This window comes from Panthera tigris, chromosome B4 (genome assembly GCF_018350195.1).
Source record: "Panthera tigris isolate Pti1 chromosome B4, P.tigris_Pti1_mat1.1, whole genome shotgun sequence".
Taxonomy (NCBI): Eukaryota; Metazoa; Chordata; class Mammalia; order Carnivora; family Felidae; genus Panthera; species Panthera tigris.
The window spans coordinates 111,284,038-111,303,046 of NC_056666.1; the positions used below are offsets into that span (position 1 = coordinate 111,284,038).

The 19,009-nt window shown below is 35.7% G+C and overlaps 1 long non-coding RNA gene across 1 annotated transcript in view; it reads left to right on the forward strand.

The window, feature by feature from the left end:
* Nucleotides 1–354: 354 nt before the first annotated feature.
* Nucleotides 355–19,009, forward strand: part of LOC122240409 — a 43,301-nt gene continuing 24,646 nt past the window's right edge. Inside the window, exons 1-2 of the long non-coding RNA XR_006220129.1 lie at nucleotides 355–446; nucleotides 648–735. This is a non-coding gene — a long non-coding RNA (uncharacterized LOC122240409). The remainder of the gene's footprint in view (nucleotides 447–647; nucleotides 736–19,009) is intronic.

Consider the following 19,009-nt stretch of genomic DNA (forward strand, 5'->3'; position numbering starts at 1 on the left):
AATTATGGGTACAAAATAAAAGCCTTATTGTCCAAATGTGAAATATAAGGTAATATCGGCTTACAGATGTTTATGGGTTTGCTTAGAACTCAAGGCCATGGGCATGGATTATCCAAAATTGAAACAATCTTGACTACCAAAATGGAATCTGGATATTTAACCCTAGATATTGTCTTGATTTTTGTGTTCTGAAGGGAGGAGTATAGACTGATGTGTTTCTAGGGCAACTAAGTTGGAGGTTGGTTGCTGGAAAATGGCTGACCTCAGAGTTTTGAAATTCTGAAGGAATTGTGTGAAATCATAGAGAACGGAATTTATTTGATTTAAATTTGGTTATATAATTCTATCTAATAAGTACATTCTAATTACCTCCTATATCTCAAATGCTCTGGGGCACAGTAGAAGAAGAGATTTTTACTTGCCCTTAAAGAACTAAAAATATCTCTGTGAGTAGAATCAATTAGACAATAAATTTATTACTATGGATTTTGTATATGGGTGTGTGTGTGCATGCCTGTGTAGTATATTCTGTGGCAGTCCCGAGAAGACAAGGTATGCTTCCATCTGTGGACAATGAGAATCCATAAACTTCCATCAGAGAAGAAAGTTAAGATTTTATCTTCTCTCTCTCTTATGTTTATTGCAAGGTTTTGGAAATCCTGGAATCATCACTTTCTGGCTTGAAAACCCCATGAAGCAGAGAAATCAGTTACTACTTGTCCTTGGATCTTCAAGGTAAATATGCCTCTAATCTGTGTTTGCAGAGTTTTTAATTAAAATGTTTCATGACTTTAATCTTATGCCAAGGTTTTGTGGAGATTTATTTTTCTCATAAAATTTGGATTATACTTTGTTTCTCTGTGTTTTCTGTCAGTCATACAATGTGATATGTTTCTTATTCAGTAGTTTTCCTGATTGTATCTCACTTCTCTATCCCTTATACCTTACCTTTTCCAGAATGGTTTTCATTTTTATCTTTCTCCCTTATTCTTTTCTAAGTTACTAGAGGATAATGATTTTGGTATTATTGAAAGGAAATGATAAAATTACTTTTTAATTCTTTTTCCTAGTAGATTCCATACCACAAGTTAAGGACAAATGCCCATGGACTCACTAACTTCATTATGTTCTTGATAGACTTTTTAGTTTGTTTGTTTGTTTGTTTGTTGATAGACTTGATAGACTTTTTAGTATATGCTGGATAGAATGATTAGAAACTTTAGATTGTTACCAAAGGAAGAGTTATCATTTCTGACTGTCTTCCTCTTCCATGGTGTAATTCCACTGAAATGTCTGAGTTGTCATTTAATTTAAACCAAGTGTTGAGCCCTTTGATTCACAAGTTTTCCCTCAACTAAAGAACATCTCAGGGTATATGTACTCTGTGTGCCGAATATGATGACTTAACAGAGCTACACTTGGCTTAGCAGAAGTCAGATGTTCTGAGGAAGATAAATGGAAAGGACAACTTTGCTAAACAGTGGGGCCACTGACAACAGGATACAGTATCAGTATTGGGAATACCAGTTAGAATTGGAAGTGCAATCTCCATTCCATACACTGTGCTGTAACTTTTCAATAATGGCCCTAGCAGTGTAAGTGTTCTCTGTTACTCCTGGTAAAGTCTCCATCCTTGAGGTACTGCGATTCTGTAGGGGAACAGAGGCCTACAAGCTATGTTGGAAAAATTGGGATATTGGCATTAAGGAAAGAGATATAGCCTACTCAAAAGAAAAGAGCAATTTAAAACAAAGAAAGAAACAAACAAAAAACACACAAAGATTTTGGGATTGCTTGGGGTTACTGAGATGTGGATGATGAAATCTGAAGAGTTAGATCACTGTGTCCTAACAAGCTTAATGTGTACTTTTTTGGGGGTGCGGTCAAATCTGTGTATTATTGTGTAATGGAGAGAAAGTAAAAGTCCTCTTGTTCCCCTAGATCTTTTAACTTTAGTGAACTAATAACAGGTTACCATACATTCTTTCAATCAAGAAGCATCCAGTCACAATGGGTAGAAGGTTAAATGGGATATAAGCATTCAACATTAAAATACACACACACACACACACACACACACACACACACACACACACACTTACATATTTAACAATTCCATAAAAAAAATTTTAAAAAAAGAGTGCCTGGGTGGCTCAGTTGGTTAAGCATCCAACATTGGCTCAGGTCATGATCTCACGGTTTGTTGAGTTTGAGCCCCACATCAGGCTCTTTGCTGACAGCTCAGAACCTGCAGCCTGCTTCAGATTCTGTGTCTCCCTCTCTCTCTGCCCCTTCCCTACTCGCACTCTGTCTCTGTCTCTATCTCTCAAAAATAAACACTAAAAAAAAATTTAAAAAAAGCAATTCCCAAATGCCTGGCATTCTTCATGGGGCTTATAGGTGCTGAGGTGGGAAAAACAAAAGAACAACAACAACAACAACAAAAACAAAAAACACAAGGTTCTCATCCTCATGGGGTTTATGTTAAATGGAGAACACAAATAGGAAATTAATGACATAAATAAGTTTTTCATTACATTCATAAGAGGAGTCATGTAGGAAAAACACAGAAGGCTTTGAAATTATATACTTAATTTAGTCAGCAATGGAAACAGCATATTTAAATCTTTAGAAACATATTTTCCTTATGATCTAGAGTGTTTGGGTGCAGTGGAGGGAGTGAGTAGGTGGGTGGGGAAGGAGGGAGCAGCAGTCTGGTGTCCAGAGCCAGAGGAGGAAACAACTTTGTTCACAATAGGCATCCTTAGCAAAGCCAAAGTACAGTGACATCAGCGTCTACATATTTTCCATGATTTCTAAAAATATAATCAACTCATTAATAGAGAAATGCTACAACACACACATTTTTAAAAAAATTAATGGGTGATTTATGCATTTGGCCATTAGGTTGGGTAGTGCTATTACATTTAGATAATAGTCTCTCTTATTTCCCACACCTTATACTGTTGAGAAAATACTATCCAAAAGAAAGGTCACATATTCTGTCTCAATCCCAATCATTTATTTCCTGCCCTCCCTTATGATCATTATTAATCAAAATGTTTGCAACTGTGAACTGTCCTAATTTTTATTTTTAGGTTGTTTGTTTGTTTTGTTTTGTTTTGTTTTGCTAAGTGCACTATAAAGAGAACATACAATTCTTTTGATGGTCATCGCACCCCCTTCAGTTACAGCAATAATTTCCTAGAATGATGGTGCTATTGATTGCTCTACTATAATCCGTGTACCAGAAATGCTTAATACTATCTTGTCATTCATAGTCTGTTTAATGGTAAACAGGAGATTTGTAGTCTGTCAAATTTAATGACCAGAAGAACCAATAAAATATGACAAGGAAGACTTCCTACCCTTTAGGAATGGAACAGTTTCATCAGCACAAATGATAGCCTGTCATAAAATCCCTGTGGTGGTGGAAAAGAAGAAAAATACAATTATATATTTCTACTCAAGAAAGAAAATGTGCATAATGTCCACATGCAGAATAGAATGTTATGATTTAGGAAATCATCATCCCAAAGTCCATTATTTGCTTGATTAGGATTTCTCAAAATTGAATTTTTATGATTCTGATTGGGATTAGAAATCTATAAAACCAAATCTATATAGCCAACCAGGCCAGTCTAAAATCCTTCCATCCACAGACCCACTCCTTTCATATTTTGAATCCCCCAAGATTAGGCTCTATAATGACAGTACAAATGGTGCTAAGGGATGCTGGAGACAGCGTGGAAGTGAAATCCTTCTCCCTCTTTGCATTGTTGCCCTTCCTTAGACCACTTCCTTACCCCCCCCCACCCCAGCCCCCACATGTTGATATTGACACCACAACCCCAGCAGCAGTCCTCAACCCAAATCTTCTGCTTAGATCATTGAGTAGTGGTTCTCAAAGTGTGCATGAGAATTACCTGGAGTAACTGGAGAATTTCTATTCTAGAAATTGTGATTCTGTGGTCATATCTAGACCTAGGTGCTGATTTTTTTCTTTTCTTTTCTTTTCTTTTCTTTTCTTTTCTTTTCTTTTCTTTTCTTTTCTTTTCTTTTCTCTTTTCTTTTCAGTGACTCCTGGTGAGTCTCATGCAGATGGTCAACACCATACTTTACGGTACTCTGCATACATTCTGTAGTTAAATACTAGGTAGCCATTGTCAGCTGCTTGGTTTCATACTCTGTTTCTGCCAGATATGAGCTTGGAGATGATTCTGGCCTCTCACATAAGATCATTGTGAAGATAAAAATGGAAAATTGTATAAGATTTAAAACACCACATGGCATTTCAGGTACTCCAGAGTGTTTGCTAGTATTGTTTTGCTGGTGGTGGTGTTGTAGCTTCACTTATTAGCCACAACTTCAACTTAGCTTAATAATTACAGGGAAATATATTGTAAAGGATCAGAGATGCCCATGGGACCCACAATCTCAGAATACAGTCAAGCACCATTAATGAAATACTAAAATCACGAGCTGGAAATCCACCAAAGGAGCCTCTGTCTTAATCATTCATGGAGACCACAATGCTTCTCATCCCTATTTCTCTCTGTATGCCTCTCTTTGTTGACTGTCTTTATTTCTTCCAGAGCATGGTGAATCATGGTCATGACACATTTCCTGAGTTTACATTAATTCTCCTATCTGTAAGAAACTAACAAGCTCCATTCAGTCCCATTTTCATATTCCTAGAAGATTCTAATTATAGGCCTGTTGATGACCTACCATTGGTTCAAGTGGCTGTGAAGTGGTATGCAGGCTCTGAAGGGCAAACAACTGCTAGACTCCAGCTGTATGTATAGGGGTAATTCTAAAATAGGGAAAGCTTTGAGCTGGGCAAGTACCTTCCAAAGTATTTGCCTCAGGGCGCTTGGCTCAGTTTGTTGAGCTTCTGACTTTGGGGCAGGTCGTGATCTCATGGTTTAGAGTTTGAGCCCCATGTCAGGCTCTGTGCTGATAGCTCAGAGCCTGGAGTCTACTTCAGATTCTGCACCTCCTCTGTGCTCTCTCTCTCTCTCTCTCTCTCAGAAATAAAATAAACATTAAAAAAAATTTTTTTTAAGTACCTGCCTCAAGGTTTTCCAGTATTAACCACAGGAGTAATTCAAGATTTCTATAAAATACACCATGAGTTCCATTCAAAGAATTCTCTGGGACATAGCCCAATTATTATGTGGATGTTGCTGGATTTTTAAAAAGTTAATATTGAATGATTTATCGTTGGATGAAATCTAAGCCAAGTGGTCATAGGTAAACTTGTGAAGGAAACAAATTTATCATCAGTGGTCTATCTCCCCTAGATGAACTTTTGTGCCTATTTTTTTCCTGATGAGTCATGTTCTTGTTTGCCTCTTTTAAAGAAAAGGGGTAACACTTGGCTTGTATCTTAATGTGTTACCCTCAGTGATATTCACATTTAAGAGTGCCACAGATTATGAGTACAAACCTTAACGAAAAGAAATAAGTCAACAATAATGGCAAATTCAGGCAACTGTGGGAAAGCTATTTTGAGTACTGAGCCTTTTTGCCACCCCTCAAATGATACTGAGGAGATAAACTACCAAGTACTATGTTTTTGGTTAGCTCTGCCTATTAGTGGAATTCAGTTTATTTACAGAGTGCAGACGGTTTGTAGTTGAACCCAATCACTGAGTCACAGCAATGTTATCCTTAGTATAGGGATACCAAAGTTGCATCCTTAGTATAGCATGGATCTTTGCCATATTCCTGACCCACATTTGAACTTCAATTTTGGCACTGAACCAGGTGGTGATGGTCACAGAACAAAGCCCATCAACTCTGGTGTGACTGCTATTTCACGGTTTCCTCTAAAGCAACAATTCTCTGGATGTGAATGGACTGAACAACTCGATATTTTATTTAACCATACAACTTAAGTGTCTATTTGTTTTAAACATTTTCATATTTTAAACATCTTATGTGATATTTATCTAAGTAAACATTTAAAAAGGAAATATATTGGCATTAAAAAAAGCTATTGCTTTTTTACTTGTCACTTATTACCACTATGCTTTAGGGTATAACTATCCATTTGAGCCATATGAAATTGCTGATATTTGACCATTTTGACCTACATAATGGCTATTTCATTTGGTTCAATCTAAATACTTACAATACCTACTCTGGAAGGAAAGTATCAGCAAGATATCCATATTATATTAAATTAGGAAAAAAAAGATGTAATATTGAGCTTCTAGTGCAAGCCCAAAAATATTTTTTAAATTATAATTAAGAATAGAAAAATGGTAAGAAGGAAGTATTAAAATTGATCAGTGGATGCCTTTGAATAATAAATAAGAGGATGGGATATTTTATTTACTGTTCTTATATGGTACATATGTATTACATTTATTTAATAACTTACTGTTTTGTGGTTATTGAAATAGCATATGTTGTTTTTGGAAATCTTGGAAAATAGGAAAATGATAAAGAAGAAAACTATGCTGAGATTTTGTGATGGCTTTTTACCAACTCCCTTCTTATTAAAAAGAGCATTGTTGGGACATCTGGGTGGCTCAGTCAGTTAAGCAGCTAACTCTTGATTTTGGCTCAGGTCATGATCATTGTTCGTGAGTTTGAGCCCTGCATCAGGCTCCATGATGACAGTACAGAGCCTACTTGGGATTCTCTCTCCTTCTGTCTCTGCTGCCCCCCCCCCCACTTGTGCACGTGTGCTTTTTCTCATAATAAATAAATAAATAAATAGCATTGCTGATATAAATTTATATCTATTGTTTTCTTATTGATGAAGATGATAATTTTTAGATGTGTTTATTGGTCATTTGTGTTAATAGATCCTTTTTTCTATTATTTTTGGAGCCTGGATTCACTGCTGCTTCCAAGAATAACCTGAGTGTTAGAGACAGGGAGGATCTTTGATCTGCTTTTGGCAAAAATTTCTTTTTGAAGCTACCAATTGAATGTATATTGTTCTGTGATAATGTATTATATGATCTTATTTAATTTATCCATGTGTATATAAATCTGGGAATTCGTATGTATCTCAAACTATTTTTATCTATCATCCTCATAAGAAGCTTTGGTAAGACATTATTTTTCTTCACTATCTCCACCTCTATTAGTCCTCAAAGGCTTCTATATCAGAATACCAGAGATTGGGTGGCTTATAAACAACAGAAATTTATTTCTTACAGTTTTGGAGGCTGAGAATTCTAAGGTCAAGTCACCACAGATTTGGTGCCTGGTGAGGGTCTACTTCCTGGTTCATAGATCACTGTAATCTCACATTGTAGAAGGGCAAGGGGGCTCTCTAGGGTCTCTTTCAGTAAGAGCACTAATCCCATTCACAAGGACTTCACCCAAATGATCTAATTACCTCTTAATGGCCCCACCTTCAAATATTCCCTATAGGGATTGGGAACTTCATCATATGAATTTTGGGAGGACATAAACATTTAGTCTGTAGCACCACCCAATAAAGTTAGCACCGGTTATGTTTTATATCTATGTTCTTATATATGTTCTTTATCTATGTTTTATATATGTCTTATCTATGTTCTTATATCATATGTTCTTATGTACTGTGTGTATATCTGTGCTTTACATGTAAAAAGACTAAGATTTTTTTCAGCCCCAAAGAACTAAGTTTTACTTCCTTGAGGGAGATATTGCTCCCACTGAGAATGTAGGATATAATATACTTTTGCTGAACTCAAAACCCCTCAGTTTTGAAATACCTTCAGTGGACTGTTGAATTCGTTCTTTTATTTGTTTAGCTTCCATTTAAAGGAATTTAAAATGCATTGATATAGGAAACCCAGGTATTCTTTTTTTTTTTTTTAGTTTTTTTAATGTTTGTTTACTTTTTAGAGAGAGAGAGCCAGAGTATGAGCAGGGAGGGGCAGAGAGAGAAGGAGACCCGGAATCCAAAGCAGGCTCCAGGCTCTAAGCTTCTAAGCTGTCAGGTCAGAGCCTCATGCGGGTCTTGAACTCATGAACCGGGAGATCATGACCTGAGCTGAAGTCGGGCGCTCAACCAACTGAGCCACTAGGTGCCCCTGAAACCTAAGTATTCTGAGTAGTATCCATACAGTTCCAGTGGTGTATATCTTTAAATTTACAAATGCCAGGGCAAACTAATTTCCCACGTTCTGTGCCTCTCTTCTCTTCAAGGCCAGGAATATTTAAATTTGCTCCTGTGTTCCTAAAACCAATCCTAGCCTCAAGCAAATTTTTACATCAACATCTTATGGCTCAGCATGGAATTACATGTGCTACTCTTTTAACTCTCCTGCAGTGTTCCAGTTTTGGTTGCTGGGTCATTGCTTTGTTCCAGGTCTGTTGGGTACTGGTCTTATTCTGTTACTCCCTTAGTCATTTTGCTTGAGTTTAGATACTGTGGTCATCATTCTCTTTTCTCCATTTATGTCCTACATTGTCCTTGCTATTGTTTTCTTCCTTCTTTTCATCTCTATCTGCACTGCATCACTTCTGTCTCTACCATTGCCCCTAAATTAGATGCCTGCCCCGGATTTCTAACCCCACAATAATAACATGTTGGAATCAAAATGATGTTTATAATTATAGTGATGATAATTAGTTAGTGGTGTAGCTATTGTGTTGTGGTGCCTTAAAAAAGTCAGAGGGAAATACAGGTATCTCAGTGATCTTTTGCATCTTAAATGCAAAGCTAAGTAACTCATAAGAATGCAATGCACAAGTTTTTGTGTATCTACCCAAATATATTCTACCTGGTATATTGGCATTGGCTGTGAAAAACTTAACAAAGGGTCATAAAAATTTCCTAAAACCTACTTGTGCTATTCACTTAAAGGATTAACTTAATATTTGCTTAAGAAAATTGAATTGACTAGATCTTTTAGGTGGGGGAACCATGATGCAGCTGACAAATGAAGAAATACCTCAAAGATTTGAGGAAAGACTAGCTTATTTGTCTCTGTAGCATCTAAGTTGAGTTCTAAATCTCAGATAACTTTTCTAATAAAAAGTTAGTGCTTAAAAACATTTATTGAATTAATGCATACTTTGAAATTTTGTCTTCTACCTTTTAGGTCAATCCTTGTTTCCCTCTTGATTTAACCTAGTATAAAAATGAATGAAATCATGAAGACTACTTGTGAACATAAAAAATATTTTTTTAAAAATCTAATAAAATCATGTAACCAATCAAGCAACAGCTTGAAATGTGGTGCTGTATTGCCTATATTTTTGTTCATATCACTCTTTGATGTGGATTTTAAAGTTGGTGAAGTGTTTTGTCTGATAATGGTAGTGTTGTTGGGGAAATGTAGGGGAGGACATTTTGTGTTGTTAAGTCAGGAAGTAAATCATTTCTCTCTTCATATGAAACCTTATCTTCTGAAATTTGTTCATCAGTGTTTGCTTTTATAGCTTCCTTGATCAAATGGACATAAATTGTTACTGGTATCTTGATTCTTCATATCGCCATGATATAAAATATAGTGGAAAAGTAGCTTCTTTATTTATTTTGAGAGACAGAGAGAGAGAGCAGGAGGAGGGGCAGAGAGAGAGAGAGAGAGAGAGAGAGAGAGAGAGAGAATCCTAAGCAGGCTCCACAATGTCAGCACAGAGACCACCACAGGGCTCGAACTCATGAACTATGAGACCATGACCTGAGCCAAAATCAAGAGTCGGATGCTTAACCAACTGAGCCACCCAGGAGCACTGCAAAAGCAGCTTCTGATCATTTTTTCTTGAATAAAGAACTCTGCAGCTGTGATTCATAGAAACACATCTAAGCACACTACTCTTCTCTGTTACCAAGACCAGATCACTCTTACTGAAATAATGAAAATGATGCCTTTGTTTTATGAGGTGATCTTCCTCTAGATTAAAGCAACTATGTGAACTCAAGGTAGATGATAATGAATTTATGGGTTATGAATCCCTAAAGAATTGTTAAGGGATATAGTATACTTAGGTCTGTCCTTAATCTTTGGGGAATCTTAAAAGTAGAATATATTATAATGTAAAGGAACTATTCATGTTTATGTTACCTTCCTGAATTTAACCTCTTCCATAGGGACCTATTTCACCTATAAACATCTGTTTCTATTATCTGCAGTCTTTAAGTAGCCAGGCTGACTGATCCTATCTGTGCTTTACTAGTTATGGCATGTATCAGATCCAAGAGTTACTAATTTCTATACTATGACTGAGTATGAGTCCATAGATCATAGTTCTTCTGTAATAAAATATTATTAATTAAAATTAATTTAAAATAGTTCTTTGTAATAAAAATATATGGAGAAGTATCAGCTGAGATCAGATGAATGAATGAGGTATCAAGAGAAATTATGAGGGTCCTGACACAATGAACAAGTAGAAGAATGAAAGCAGGAACTTAATCGTATACATTGCCCTAACCTAGTAATGTATAGAGATACTGACACATAGTACATGATCAATTAATAAATATCTGGTGTGCAGGGAAAATCAAATATGCTAGATGAATGAGACCATGCGATCCATACAAGATCTGGGAAGACAAAATTATTTTCTTGAGACACTTTGCATGGATTCGTAGTTTTTGCAACTAACAGAGACTTCTAAAAATAATGCATCAAACACTGTCCCAATATATTAAGGAAAATTGGTTATCTGACTGCATAAAAGAGGAATAAATTTGCAAAATATGTTTTTTCAAATAAAGAACTCAGTGTCTATGTTAAGCAGAATATACATAAAAAAATTAAATGAGCTTGAAAACAATTTTGAGAAATTCTTCAGGAAAGAGTCAGAAAGACATAGAGAAAAAGGTTGAGACAGAAGTTAAAATATGGTGAGTGGATGTAGAAGAGTCAGAATATATTTAGTAGGAGCCTCAGAAGGAAAGAAGAAAAAAAATCACATGTATAAAAAAATCTGAATAAATAATGGGCAAGTATTTCTGAGAAGTATAGAGAGACACAAAACTTCAGATTGAAAGGGATCAAAGTGCCAGGGAGGATTAGTTAGTAAACTCACTCCTAGCTCCATTAAGGTTAAATTTAAGGGTAACAAAGACAAAGAAAAAAAGTCAAATGAATCAAGAATCAGTTTGACAACTCAGTTCTCATTAGTAACACTGGATACAAGAAAATAATGGAGAATATTCTTCGGAGTTTTAAAGAAAAAAGATTGCAATTTTCTACAAAGCTAGTTATTTAAATGTGAAAGAAAATAAAGACACTTTCAGGCATATAAGATGTCCAGAAGTATCAGTCTGGTCTACCCCAGGAAAGCAGAGCTGCATGCAGGTAGTTTATTCGGGGTAATGACCCAGGGGAAAGGAGGAGATTGGTGAGAGAGAAATGGGAATACAGGGAAAGCCAATACAAGGGTACATTCTAGTATTGGTCAAGACTGTGGGCAAGTGGGCTGGATCTCAGCAGGACCCTCAGAAAATCTGTGAGATTGCACTTTGGAATTGCTCACTTAGGGTTGGTTGAAGGACTTTTCTCTCTTAATAAAAAGTGATTAGCCACTGGAGTGTTAAGTCTCTGTCACCTTTAGGCTGCACATGCAGATATGCCAGTGAGTATATGAATGCATTTCACACTGTGATGTCAAAGAAACCTTGAGGCAGAAAGAGATATGTAGTGTAGTTGAGATAAGCTACTACTTAGTTTTAACTGTAAATTGTTTTTTCTGTGATGATTGAGATGGGAAGTACATTGAGAAGATGTTATGAGGCATTTAGTTCTAAATTTTGCCAAACATAGGTTCTGCTAGACAGAACTCTTGAAGGGTGTACTCCAGTATGAAGAATTAATTCAGGAGGATTTAGTCTCTTTATCTATTGCAATTTCCTCTTGCACAGCACTCCAGCCATATTGGCTCCTTGTCATCTCTCATATTTCCTCTTCCCTCAAATATCTCAGTGCCTTACTCCCTCCTTTACTTCAGATTTCTGCTCAAATGTCACATTCTTGGAAAGGCTGATCACCCTATTAAAATAATAATATCTCTTCCCCTCAACATGCCATAATCACCTTTTCTTGCTTTATTTCTTCCTATAGCTACAGTTAGTCCTGAAATACCATACATTTCTGAATTTATTTCTTTAAATTTTTCCTAAAACAGTCATCAGCATGTGTCAGCAAATATTTGTTGAAAAATGAGTGAATATGTATAAAGACTATAAGACCAGCAAAAGAAAATTTATCTGTATGATGGAATGTAGGCAAGGATAAACAAAAAAAATAAAACATAGTAAATTAAAAAAATATATATGAAGCAAACGCTTGCAAAAATAAGCACTAATACAAGAGTGATACAATAAATATAAATGAGTTAGAATTATTGAATAAATGAAAAAGATGCAAATATTGGATTAAATATGATTAAACATTATACCTTTATAAGAAACCCATTTCTTTTTTTAATGTTTATTTATTTCTGAGAGAGAGAGAGAGAGAGAGAGGGAGCGAAGGAGGGGCAGAAAGAAAGGGAGACAGAGAATCTGAAGCAGGCTCTGCACTAACAGTGCAGAGCCTAATGTGGGGCTCCAACTCAGGAACTGTGAGATCATGACCTGAGCTTAAATCAGAAGTCGGATGCTCAACTGAGCCACTCAGGTGCTCCATAAGAAACCCATTTAAAACAAAAGAACTCTCGGGGCGCCTGGGTGGCTCAGTCAGTTAGGCGGCCGGCTTCGGCTCAGGTCATGATCTCGCAGTCTGTGAGTTCGAGCCCCGCGTCGGGCTCTGTGCTGACAGCTTGGAGCCTGGAGCCTGTTTCGGATTCTGTGTCTCCCTCTCTCTGACCCTCCCCCGTTCATGCTCTGTCTCTCTCTGTCTCAAAAATAAATAAACGTTAAAAAATAAAAATAAAAAAAAAAAAACAAAAAACTCTCAAACATTGAACATAAATTGGTAGAAAATGATACACTAGAAAAATGAATAACTAGTAAGCCATTATAGCAATTTTAACATCTAAAAATTGAATTTAAGTATAGTGGTCCCTGTGTGGCTCAGTCGCTTAAAGGTCTGACATGGTCTCAGGTCATGATCTCATGGTTCATGAAATTAAGCCCTGCATTGGGCTCTGCACTGATGGTGCAAAACCTGCTTGGGATTCTCTCTCTCCCTCTCTCTGCACCTCCCCCCTCTCTCAAAATAAATAAATAAACTTAAAAAAATTAAAAAATAAAAATTGAACTTACGTATAAAAAATGACTATGGAAAAATAGTCATAACCATTATTAGGAACACTATAAACTTCAACTATGTAAAACTACTGACAGAACTTACCTATAATTTTTTCCTCCTGTGTTATTTTATCAAATAGAGCAACGAGAGCAGTGTTAGTTGTAAACATCTTTATATTTTTTCTGACTTTCATTGGAATGCATTAACACCTGGAAAGCATGTACCCTGGGATCACTGGGGGAAAATAATATGGTTAGCTGTATTTGATCACTCTGATTTTTCATTAAGCATGAAACTTTAAGATGCATTAACTTATTAAAAGAATAAATAGAAAATTTAATTAAGAAATGTTTAATAACCTCTCTCAAAAAAAAAAACAAAACAAAAAAAACAAGGGGGGTTGCCTGGGTGGCTCAGTCAAATATCTTACTCTTGATTTTGGCTCAGGTCATGATCTCATGTTCATGGGATCAAGCCCTGCATCCAGCTCTACACTGGGCATGGAACCTGCTTAAGATTCTCTCTCTCTCTCTCTCTCTCTCTCTTTCTCTCTCTCTCTCTCTCTCTCCCTCTCCCTCTCCCTTTGCCCCTCTTCTCTGCTCCCACTCCCTCTTTCTCTTTCTCAAAAAAAGAATATGTTTATATGTTTATATATATGTTTATATATTCTCTCAAAAAATGAATATGTTTATGTTTAATCTATTGAATCACATTTTTAACATTTTGACTTATTAATAATTATTCTAATATTTAAACTTTTTTAAAATTTCATATTTACTCTATTTGTTCACAGTGTAATACTCTTGTAATGTGTTGATGGATTTGAGGTGCTAATATTTTATCATCTGTATGTATATGTGAGATTTGGCTCTAATTTTTTGGAGATGTGTTATGGACTGACTGTTTTATGTCTCTCAAAATTCATTTATGTTGAAATCCAACTGTATGATGCTGATATTAGGAGGTGGGCCTTTACAAGGTAATTACCTTATGATGGTGGAGACAACATGAGTGAGATTAGTGTCCTTATGAGTAAAGACATGAGAGAGATTTTGCCTTCCATCACATAAGGATACAAAGAGAAAAGAGCCAATCAGGAAAAGTGCTCTTGCTGGACATCAGATCTGTCTATTCCTTGTTCCTGGACTTCCCAGCCTCCAGAACTCTAAGAAATAAATGTTGTTTAAGCCACCTGCTTCATGGTATTTTTGTTATAGCAGCCTGAATTGACTAAGACAAGGGTAGCTATTTTTGTCAGATTTGGAATCCATGAATATGTTAAAGTCATAAAATGAAATTGGGTAGCTTTCCATTTTTCTCAGGTTTAAGCACTGGAAAAAAAAAAAAAAACCACACACACAATCTTTAAATCATGCAGGCCCAAGCCTTTTTGAAAATAGTTTTTGACAGCAATCCTAATTTTATATTTGGATCAATTACATTCCTTAGAAAATTGTCTATTTTAGTCACAGTTTAAAAATAAAAATTTCATATAATATTGTCCTCAGTTTAAAATCCCCCTTTATTCATACTTATACTATTTCAGAAATATTTCAGAAAGTAAGTTGATAGTATCTGAGTTATATATTGGAAGATGAGTAGGATCTGTGAGGGGGGAAATGAAAATGTTTTACATTTACAACATCTCTTTTTCATCAGAAATTCAACACATTTTTTATTTTATTTTATTTTATTTTTTAATGTTTATTTATTTCTGAGACAGAGACAGAGCATGAGTGGGGGAGGGGTAGAGAGAGAGGGACACACAGAATCAGAAGCAGGCTCCAGGCTCTGAGCTGTAAGAACAGATCCCGACGTGGGGCTTGAACTCACAAACTGTGAGATCATGACCTGAGTCAAAGTCGGTCACTCAACTGACTGAGCCACCCAGGCGCCCCAACACATTTTAAAAAGACTAAAAAAACAAAACAAAATAAAAACTCAATTTAATTAAATTCTGTTTAAAGAATTAAATCTCTTTGGGGGCAATACATGTTCTCCAGTAAGAATGCCTCCGGATGTTTGGGAAATGTATATTTTCATATTGCTTTTTGTTTTAGGCAGAATCTGGTACCTAATCACCCTAACCTGTGAATATATTTTCTTAATTGACATAAGAGTTTTTACAGATGTGATTAAGTAAAGGACCTTAGGATGGAAAGATTATCTTAGATTATCTAGATGGGCCTTATTTAATCACGAATCCTTCAAAGAGAAGAAAGGTAGAAGAGTAGGTCAAGAGATGTGAAGTAAGAATGACTTGATCCACTGTTACCAGCTTTGAAGATGAAGGAAAGTGGCCTGAGCCAAAGAATGTGGGCTATCTCTAGAAGCTGGAAATTGCCCTTAGCTAACTAGCAAGAAAACAGGGACCTCAGTCATACAACTGCAAGGAAATAGATTTTCCTCTAGGGCCTCCAAAAAAGGAATGCAGCCATACTGAAATCTTGATTTTAGCTCAGTGAGACCCATGTTGGATTTCTGATGTAGAGAATTGTTAGATAATACATTTGTTTTAACTGACCAGATTGTGGTAGTTTGTTACAGCAGCAATAGAAAGCTAGCATACCTTTAATCAGAATAAAACTTAGTTATGATTCACATAGAAAGCTATGCTGTTTTTTAAGTAAAAGTTTTAGGACACACACACACACACACACACACACACACACACACACAAATGCACCTTGGTTTCTCTTTCACTTGTTTCATCTAAATCAGCATTTATTGCAATGGGTATTTAATCAATTCTCATCAAAGCAGACCTTTGAATGAAAATCTATATATGGTGCATCAAATAATATTTGGCCATCATTGTTTCTTTAGAGTTGTTTCTTACACTGAACAGTCAATATAAAATATTCTGCTAAATAAGAACACTATATATATATATATATATATATATATATATATGTATATACATATATATGTATACATATATATGTATATACATATATATACATACATATATATATATAAAACACTATATATATATATATTTTAATGTTCTTAATGTTTATTTCTGAGAAAGAGACAGAGCGTGAGCAGGGGAGGGGCAGAGAGAGGGAGACATAGAATCCAAAGCAGTCAGCGCAGAGCCTGACATGAGGCTTGAACCCATGAACTGTGAGATCATGACCCTGAGCCAAAGTCAGAGGCTTAACCAACTGAACCACCCAGGCACCCCAAGAACACTATATTTTAGTTCAGTTATATCAATAAAACACTTAGAATTTGTGTATTTTATGTTTTAAATTTCCTGTCTTGTCAGATTTCACAAATAATGAAATATCTTTAGAGTTCTCCTGTTCCACAATTTGACATATGTTCTTCTAGATTATCTATTTTTCTTGAAATCCTAATCTTTCTCCTTAATCTCCATGTAGCATAAATGATGTGCTGTGTTGGGTTAGTGGTTCCAGTTCTTTATGTAATAGCATCTTTACTCATTTTTACTGGGTAGCTAAGATAGATGGTATGTAGTTACATCCTGACCAACTCTAAGCCAAGAATGGGTGATGGCCCAGTGAGACCGAAGAAGACAGGTTTATTGGGGGAGGGTATGTACAGTGAGTCCAGGAATGGCAGGCTGCACAAAGTATCTACTGCTGGGATCTACATGCAGCAAGCTTTTCTAGTGTAACAACTTCACCTAGCAACCATCTGTATCCTCTCCCTCCTTGCTTGGCCAGCATTCCAAGGAGATCAAGGCCTACCATCCACACATTCTTCATTACAGGGGAGATGCTATGGGTTGGCTACTCCTGTAGCTCTTGTCCTTGAACAATGAACAATAACTTTTTCTACATATTCTGTTTGATGGGAATATGCAAGGAGGACAGGATCTTTACATTCTCAAGATAGTGATGAATAGGAACATTCAGGGTGAGCTTGCACAAACCAGCCTTCCAGCACATTTTATACAATGGGGAGAGTTAAAAATCTGTCAAGATTAATAAATGGAGTTTGTGAAGCTATAGTTACCTGCAATGGTGAGCATGTCATGCCAAATTCATTATTTCAAAATCAGAATTTAAAAGCCTGGTTACTGTGGTAATTGTTTTGGCACATCATCTTACCTTCCCATTTTTTAAGAAAAAAATTGATGCTGCTTAAATTAGTATTTGGCCGTTTCAATATATAGGAGTCAGATGAAATGAAACCACAGTCACTGAGAAGAACTGGAGTCAAACATTGCCTTAAAGTAAAAAAAAAATTATATAAATATATATATATAATATATATATATATATTATATATATATATTATATATATCTACCTCTTCTAATGTTCAATGAAAATCTCATTTGAAATAATTGTTACAGCATGCTATTAAAATTCTGCTTCAATCAAACTTTCTGCCTAATTACTTTGGAAAAGTCCTGAGCTTTGGGGAGCTGTTTGGTACAGGTGGGATCTGACCTAGCTAACCTGATCAAATTTGATACTTGTAGATCTCACAATATTTTGGATTCTCTGGGATCTTTAGGATTCTGAATGGTTTGGTGTAGGCTTCTAAGTTATCCCAGTCTGGATTTAAGTTCATTGAATTCAGCCTGTAAGGAAGATAAGTCACATATTTAGTTGTGCTCTGTTAGCCATTTTAAATTTTGTGACCACATATGCTAATTTGCCTACAGTAGCCACAGTCTAGAAAAAGAAAATAAAATCAGTCTCCTTCTTAGCCTATATGTCCTAATCATTTTTCTGAAGTTTAAGTGTACCTTATCTGCAGATGTTAATGACATTCTCCAAATTCTGTGGGGAATCAAGCTAAGAAAGGAGCTCTGATATGATATATGTTACTGTGGGTCATGATCAAGCTCACTGATAAGGAATAGAATTGCTTAGACTACCTACTGTTCCTATTCCTCCTTAGAATCTGATGCTTTGACATTATTCTGTTCTTGTATTTGTCTTCAAGAGAGAAAGAAAGAGATTCCTTCTTTTTCTATCTCTTAATACTCTTCAGTTAGAGTGGTAAGAGAGTTTATTGTGTTACTTTCCCTGTCCTGGAAAGACCAACGTGTGGATAATTTAGGTTTTAGGAAACGCCTTTTTCTTCTCCTTTTTTTTTTTCCTCCCATTGGGATTGCCTTCTTTCTGTGCTTCTCTTAACATCTATGAAGAGCTGGAAAGCCAAGATAAGGGGACTGGTTTAGGGGGAAAAAAAGAATTCCTTTAGTCTAGGTTTTTTAAAAGTACTATATCCATGGGTTCACTGAAGCTAGGGGTTTCACATTATAGGAATAAATAGTGTGCATTTGCTTTTGAATAGCTCCCTGCTGAATTTGAACAGTATAGATGTAGACAGTACTATCTCAGCATGACTAAGAAGAGGAAAATTAAATTTTCATCCTAAATATTATAAATGTAACAAACACTTTGACACTTAACTACAGCTGAACTTATAGAAGGTCAAATATCTGGAGAAAACATACTTCTAGGTTTTTTTTTAAGATTTCAACTGTTTTGGCACTATAGATTTCTTAAAGAAAGTCATTCATTTCTTATTCATTTCTTATAGATCAGTGATATAACTACAAGGTTAATCTGTACTATCTTAATATTCTTTTTTTCTAAATTTGTTTTCTTTCCCATGGTACATATAACAAATGGTGTATGTAACTCACAATCAACTCTGGAGAAACTGGAAAATTGATGACATCCCTGTTCGCTTTTCTCTACCCATCTAAAGATCTGGTATTCTCATGATATTCTACATGATACAACATCTCCCAGTGAAGTCTTTACAGTATGGTAACCCATGTGGAATTAAGGCACAGACATGGATGGTGGCAGATATTATGTAAATGAACCAAGCAGGTGGCCATTTTCTCCATGTTATG